Source organism: Oryzias latipes, chromosome 18, assembly GCF_053564925.1.
Source record: "Oryzias latipes strain Hd-rR chromosome 18, Olatipes_Hd-rR_3.1".
Lineage (NCBI taxonomy): Eukaryota > Metazoa > Chordata > Actinopteri > Beloniformes > Adrianichthyidae > Oryzias > Oryzias latipes.
The window spans coordinates 14,945,168-14,953,393 of NC_136254.1; positions in this window are offsets into that span (position 1 = coordinate 14,945,168).

Consider the following 8,226-nt stretch of genomic DNA (forward strand, 5'->3'; position numbering starts at 1 on the left):
GAGATCTTTGCCTTTTGAGTCTATTTTGTATTTAAAAATCATTTTGTCACTAAAAAGAGCCAAACGTGTCAAAAAAGCATTTTGACTGAAATTATGACTGTTTTGACTTTTCAACTTGAAATGTGACAAAAAAACAACACTTTTTTGAACTACAAATGACATATTTGCCTTTTGAGTGCATTTTGTATTTAAAAATCATTTTGTCACTAAATAGAAGCCAAAAGTGTCAAAAAAGCATTTTGACTCAAATTATGACTGTTTTGACTTTTCAACTTGAAATGTGACCAAGACACCACACTTTTTTGAACTACAAATGAGATCTTTGCCTTTTGAGTGCATTTTGTATTTAAAAATCATTTTGTCACTAAAAAGAGCCAAAAGTGTCAAAAAAGCATTTTGGTTGAAATTCTGACTGTTTTGACTATTCAACTTGAAATGTGACCAAAGAAACAATACTTTTTTGAACTACAAATGAGATCTTTGCCTATTGAGTGTATTTTGTTTTTAGAAATCATTTTGTCACTAAATAGAAGCCAAAAGTGTCAAAAAAGCATTTTGGTTGAAATTCTAACTGTTTTCACTTTTCAACTTGAAATGTGACCAAAAAACAACACTTTTTTGAACTATAAATGAGATCTTTGCCTTTTGAGTGCATTTTGTATTTAAAAATCATTTTGTGACTAAAAAGAGCCAAAAGTGTCAAAAAAGCATTTTGGTTGAAATTCTGACTGTTTTGACTATTCAACTTGAAATGTGACCAAAAAACAACACTTTTTTGAACTACAAATGAGATCATTGCCTTTTGAGTGCATTTTGTATTTAAAAATCATTTTGTCACTAAAAAGAAGCCAAAAGTGTCAAAAAAGCATTTTGACTCAAATTCTGACTTTTTTGACTATTCAACTTGAAATGTGACCAAAAAACAACACTTTTTTGAACTACAAATAAGATCTTTGCCTATTGAGTGTATTTTGTTTTTAGAAATCATTTTGTCACTAAATAGAAGCCAAAAGTGTCAAAAAAGCATTTTGACTCAAATTCTGACTGTTTTCACTTTGCAACTTGAAATGTGACCAAAAAACAACACTTTTTTGAACTACAAATGAGATCTTTGCCTTTTGAGTGCATTTTGTATTTAAAAATCATTTTGTCACTAAAAAGAGCCAAAAGTGTCAAAAAAGCATTTTGACTCAAATTCTGACTGTTTTCACTTTGCAACTTGAAATGTGAGCAAAAAACAACACTTTTTTGAACTACAAATGACATCTTTGCCTATTGAGTGTATTTTGTTTTTAGAAATCATTTTGTCACTAAATAGAAGCCAAAAGAGTCAAAAAAGCATTTTGACTCAAATTCTGACTGTTTTCACTTTGCAACTTGAAATGTGACAAAAAACAACTCTTTTCTGAACTACAAATGAGATCTTTGCCTTTTGAGTCTATTTTGTATTTAAAAATCATTTTGTCACTAAAAAGAGCCAAACGTGTCAAAAAAGCATTTTGACTGAAATTATGACTGTTTTGACTTTTCAACTTGAAATGTGACAAAAAAACAACACTTTTTTGAACTACAAATGACATATTTGCCTTTTGAGTGCATTTTGTATTTAAAAATCATTTTGTCACTAAATAGAAGCCAAAAGTGTCAAAAAAGCATTTTGACTCAAATTATGACTGTTTTGACTTTTCAACTTGAAATGTGACCAAGACACCACACTTTTTTGAACTACAAATGAGATCTTTGCCTTTTGAGTGCATTTTGTATTTAAAAATCATTTTGACACTAAAAAGAGCCAAAAGTGTCAAAAAAGCATTTTGGTTGAAATTCTGACTGTTTTCACTTTGCAACTTGAAATGTGACCAAAAAACAACACTTTTTTGAACTACAAATGAGATCTTTGCCTATTGAGTGTATTTTGTTTTTAGAAATCATTTTGTCACTAAATAGAAGCCAAAAGTGTCAAAAAAGCATTTTGACTCAAATTATGACTGTTTTGACTTTTCAACTTGAAATGTGACCAAAAAACAACACTTTTTTGAACTATAAATGAGATCTTTGCCTTTTGAGTGCATTTTGTATTTAAAAATCATTTTGTGACTAAAAAGAGCCAAAAGTGTCAAAAAAGCATTTTGGTTGAAATTCTGACTGTTTTGACTATTCAACTTGAAATGTGACCAAAAAACAACACTTTTTTGAACTACAAATGAGATCAATGCCTTTTGAGTGCATTTTGTATTTAAAAATCATTTTGTCACTAAAAAGAAGCCAAAAGTGTCAAAAAAGCATTTTGACTCAAATTATGACTGTTTTGACTATTCAACTTGAAATGTGACCAAAAAACAACACTTTTTTTAACTACAAATGAGATCTTTGCCTTTTGAGTGCATTTTGTATTTAAAAATCATTTTGTCACTAAAAAGAGCCAAAAGTGTCAAAAAAGCATTTTGGTTGAAATTCTGACTGTTTTGACTATTCAACTTGAAATGTGACCAAAGAAACAATACTTTTTTGAACTACAAATGAGATCTTTGCCTATTGAGTGTATTTTGTTTTTAGAAATCATTTTGTCACTAAATAGAAGCCAAAAGTGTCAAAAAAGCATTTTGGTTGAAATTCTGACTGTTTTCACTTTTCAACTTGAAATGTGACAAAAAACAACACTTTTCTGAACTACAAATGAGATCTTTGCCTTTTGAGTCTATTTTGTATTTAAAAATCATTTTGTCACTAAAAAGAGCCAAACGTGTCAAAAAAGCATTTTGACTGAAATTATGACTGTTTTGACTTTTCAACTTGAAATGTGACAAAAAAACAACACTTTTTTGAACTACAAATGACATATTTGCCTTTTGAGTGCATTTTGTATTTAAAAATCATTTTGTCACTAAATAGAAGCCAAAAGTGTCAAAAAAGCATTTTGACTCAAATTATGACTGTTTTGACTTTTCAACTTGAAATGTGACCAAGACACCACACTTTTTTGAACTACAAATGAGATCTTTGCCTTTTGAGTGCATTTTGTATTTAAAAATCATTTTGTCACTAAAAAGAGCCAAAAGTGTCAAAAAAGCATTTTGGTTGAAATTCTGACTGTTTTGACTATTCAACTTGAAATGTGACCAAAGAAACAATACTTTTTTGAACTACAAATGAGATCTTTGCCTATTGAGTGTATTTTGTTTTTAGAAATCATTTTGTCACTAAATAGAAGCCAAAAGTGTCAAAAAAGCATTTTGGTTGAAATTCTAACTGTTTTCACTTTTCAACTTGAAATGTGACCAAAAAACAACACTTTTTTGAACTATAAATGAGATCTTTGCCTTTTGAGTGCATTTTGTATTTAAAAATCATTTTGTGACTAAAAAGAGCCAAAAGTGTCAAAAAAGCATTTTGGTTGAAATTCTGACTGTTTTGACTATTCAACTTGAAATGTGACCAAAAAACAACACTTTTTTGAACTACAAATGAGATCATTGCCTTTTGAGTGCATTTTGTATTTAAAAATCATTTTGTCACTAAAAAGAAGCCAAAAGTGTCAAAAAAGCATTTTGACTCAAATTCTGACTTTTTTGACTATTCAACTTGAAATGTGACCAAAAAACAACACTTTTTTGAACTACAAATAAGATCTTTGCCTATTGAGTGTATTTTGTTTTTAGAAATCATTTTGTCACTAAATAGAAGCCAAAAGTGTCAAAAAAGCATTTTGACTCAAATTCTGACTGTTTTCACTTTGCAACTTGAAATGTGACCAAAAAACAACACTTTTTTGAACTACAAATGAGATCTTTGCCTTTTGAGTGCATTTTGTATTTAAAAATCATTTTGTCACTAAAAAGAGCCAAAAGTGTCAAAAAAGCATTTTGACTCAAATTCTGACTGTTTTCACTTTGCAACTTGAAATGTGAGCAAAAAACAACACTTTTTTGAACTACAAATGACATCTTTGCCTATTGAGTGTATTTTGTTTTTAGAAATCATTTTGTCACTAAATAGAAGCCAAAAGAGTCAAAAAAGCATTTTGACTCAAATTCTGACTGTTTTCACTTTGCAACTTGAAATGTGACAAAAAACAACTCTTTTCTGAACTACAAATGAGATCTTTGCCTTTTGAGTCTATTTTGTATTTAAAAATCATTTTGTCACTAAAAAGAGCCAAACGTGTCAAAAAAGCATTTTGACTGAAATTATGACTGTTTTGACTTTTCAACTTGAAATGTGACAAAAAAACAACACTTTTTTGAACTACAAATGACATATTTGCCTTTTGAGTGCATTTTGTATTTAAAAATCATTTTGTCACTAAATAGAAGCCAAAAGTGTCAAAAAAGCATTTTGACTCAAATTATGACTGTTTTGACTTTTCAACTTGAAATGTGACCAAGACACCACACTTTTTTGAACTACAAATGAGATCTTTGCCTTTTGAGTGCATTTTGTATTTAAAAATCATTTTGACACTAAAAAGAGCCAAAAGTGTCAAAAAAGCATTTTGGTTGAAATTCTGACTGTTTTCACTTTGCAACTTGAAATGTGACCAAAAAACAACACTTTTTTGAACTACAAATGAGATCTTTGCCTATTGAGTGTATTTTGTTTTTAGAAATCATTTTGTCACTAAATAGAAGCCAAAAGTGTCAAAAAAGCATTTTGACTCAAATTATGACTGTTTTGACTTTTCAACTTGAAATGTGACCAAAAAACAACACTTTTTTGAACTATAAATGAGATCTTTGCCTTTTGAGTGCATTTTGTATTTAAAAATCATTTTGTGACTAAAAAGAGCCAAAAGTGTCAAAAAAGCATTTTGGTTGAAATTCTGACTGTTTTGACTATTCAACTTGAAATGTGACCAAAAAACAACACTTTTTTGAACTACAAATGAGATCAATGCCTTTTGAGTGCATTTTGTATTTAAAAATCATTTTGTCACTAAAAAGAAGCCAAAAGTGTCAAAAAAGCATTTTGACTCAAATTATGACTGTTTTGACTATTCAACTTGAAATGTGACCAAAAAACAACACTTTTTTTAACTACAAATGAGATCTTTGCCTTTTGAGTGCATTTTGTATTTAAAAATCATTTTGTCACTAAAAAGAGCCAAAAGTGTCAAAAAAGCATTTTGGTTGAAATTCTGACTGTTTTGACTATTCAACTTGAAATGTGACCAAAGAAACAATACTTTTTTGAACTACAAATGAGATCTTTGCCTATTGAGTGTATTTTGTTTTTAGAAATCATTTTGTCACTAAATAGAAGCCAAAAGTGTCAAAAAAGCATTTTGGTTGAAATTCTGACTGTTTTCACTTTTCAACTTGAAATGTGACAAAAAACAACACTTTTCTGAACTACAAATGAGATCTTTGCCTTTTGAGTCTATTTTGTATTTAAAAATCATTTTGTCACTAAAAAGAGCCAAACGTGTCAAAAAAGCATTTTGACTGAAATTATGACTGTTTTGACTTTTCAACTTGAAATGTGACAAAAAAACAACACTTTTTTGAACTACAAATGACATATTTGCCTTTTGAGTGCATTTTGTATTTAAAAATCATTTTGTCACTAAATAGAAGCCAAAAGTGTCAAAAAAGCATTTTGACTCAAATTATGACTGTTTTGACTTTTCAACTTGAAATGTGACCAAGACACCACACTTTTTTGAACTACAAATGAGATCTTTGCCTTTTGAGTGCATTTTGTATTTAAAAATCATTTTGACACTAAAAAGAGCCAAAAGTGTCAAAAAAGCATTTTGGTTGAAATTCTGACTGTTTTCACTTTGCAACTTGAAATGTGACCAAAAAACAACACTTTTTTGAACTACAAATGAGATCTTTGCCTATTGAGTGTATTTTGTTTTTAGAAATCATTTTGTCACTAAATAGAAGCCAAAAGTGTCAAAAAAGCATTTTGACTCAAATTATGACTGTTTTGACTTTTCAACTTGAAATGTGACCAAAAAACAACACTTTTTTGAACTATAAATGAGATCTTTGCCTTTTGAGTGCATTTTGTATTTAAAAATCATTTTGTGACTAAAAAGAGCCAAAAGTGTCAAAAAAGCATTTTGGTTGAAATTATGACTGTTTTGACTATTCAACTTGAAATGTGACCAAAAAACAACACTTTTTTGAACTACAAATGAGATCATTGCCTTTTGAGTGCATTTTGTATTTAAAAATCATTTTGTCACTAAAAAGAAGCCAAAAGTGTCAAAAAAGCATTTTGGTTGAAATTCTAACTGTTTTCACTTTTCAACTTGAAATGTGACCAAAAAACAACACTTTTTTGAACTATAAATGAGATCTTTGCCTTTTGAGTGCATTTGGTATTTAAAAATCATTTTGTGACTAAAAAGAGCCAAAAGTGTCAAAAAAGCATTTTGGTTGAAATTCTGACTGTTTTGACTATTCAACTTGAAATGTGACCAAAAAACAACACTTTTTTGAACTACAAATGAGATCATTGCCTTTTGAGTGCATTTTGTATTTAAAAATCATTTTGTCACTAAATAGAAGCCAAAAGTGTCAAAAAAGCATTTTGGTTGAAATTCTGACTGTTTTCACTTTTCAACTTGAAATGTGACAAAAAACAACACTTTTCTGAACTACAAATGAGATCTTTGCCTTTTGAGTCTATTTTGTATGTAAAAATCATTTTGTCACTAAAAAGAGCCAAACGTGTCAAAAAAGCATTTTGACTGAAATTATGACTGTTTTGACTTTTCAACTTGAAATGTGACCAAAAAACAACACTTTTTTGAACTACAAATGACATATTTGCCTTTTGAGTGCATTTTGTATTTAAAAATAATTTTGTCACTAAATAGAAGCCAAAAGTGTCAAAAAAGCATTTTGACTCAAATTATGACTGTTTTGACTTTTCAACTTGAAATGTGACCAAGACACCACACTTTTTTGAACTACAAATGAGATCTTTGCCTATTGAGTGTATTTTGTTTTTAGAAATCATTTTGTCACTAAAAAGAAGCCAAAAGTGTCAAAAAAGCATTTTGGTTGAAATTCTAACTGTTTTCGCTTTTCAACTTGAAATGTGACCAAAAAACAACACTTTTTTGAACTATAAATGAGATCTTTGCCTTTTGAGTGCATTTTGTATTTAAAAATCATTTTGTGACTAAAAAGAGCCAAAAGTGTCAAAAAAGCATTTTGGTTGAAATTCTGACTGTTTTGACTATTCAACTTGAAATGTGACCAAAAAACAACACTTTTTTGAACTACAAATGAGATCTTTGCCTATTGAGTGTATTTTGTTTTTAAAAATCATTTTGTCACTAAATAGAAGCCAAAAGTGTCAAAAAAGCATTTTGACTCAAATTCTGACTGTTTTGACTTTTCAACTTGAAATGTGACCAAAAAACAACACTTTTTTGAACTATAAATGAGATCTTTGCCTTTTGAGTGCATTTTGTATTTAAAAATCATTTTGTGACTAAAAAGAGCCAAAAGTGTCAAAAAAGCATTTTGGTTGAAATTATGACTGTTTTGACTATTCAACTTGAAATGTGACCAAAAAACAACACTTTTTTGAACTACAAATGAGATCATTGCCTTTTGAGTGCATTTTGTATTTAAAAATCATTTTGTCACTAAAAAGAAGCCAAAAGTGTCAAAAAAGCATTTTGGTTGAAATTCTAACTGTTTTCACTTTTCAACTTGAAATGTGACCAAAAAACAACACTTTTTTGAACTATAAATGAGATCTTTGCCTTTTGAGTGCATTTTGTATTTAAAAATCATTTTGTGACTAAAAAGAGCCAAAAGTGTCAAAAAAGCATTTTGGTTGAAATTCTGACTGTTTTGACTATTCAACTTGAAATGTGACCAAAAAACAACACTTTTTTGAACTACAAATGAGATCATTGCCTTTTGAGTGCATTTTGTATTTAAAAATCATTTTGTCACTAAAAAGAAGCCAAAAGTGTCAAAAAAGCATTTTGACTCAAATTCTGACTTTTTTGACTATTCAACTTGAAATGTGACCAAAAAACAACACTTTTTTGAACTACAAATAAGATCTTTGCCTATTGAGTGTATTTTGTTTTTAGAAATCATTTTGTCACTAAATAGAAGCCAAAAGTGTCAAAAAAGCATTTTGACTCAAATTCTGACTGTTTTTTTACTTTGCAACTTGAAATGTGACCAAAAAACAACACTTTTTTGAACTACAAATGAGATCTTTGCCTTTTGAGTGCATTTTGTATTT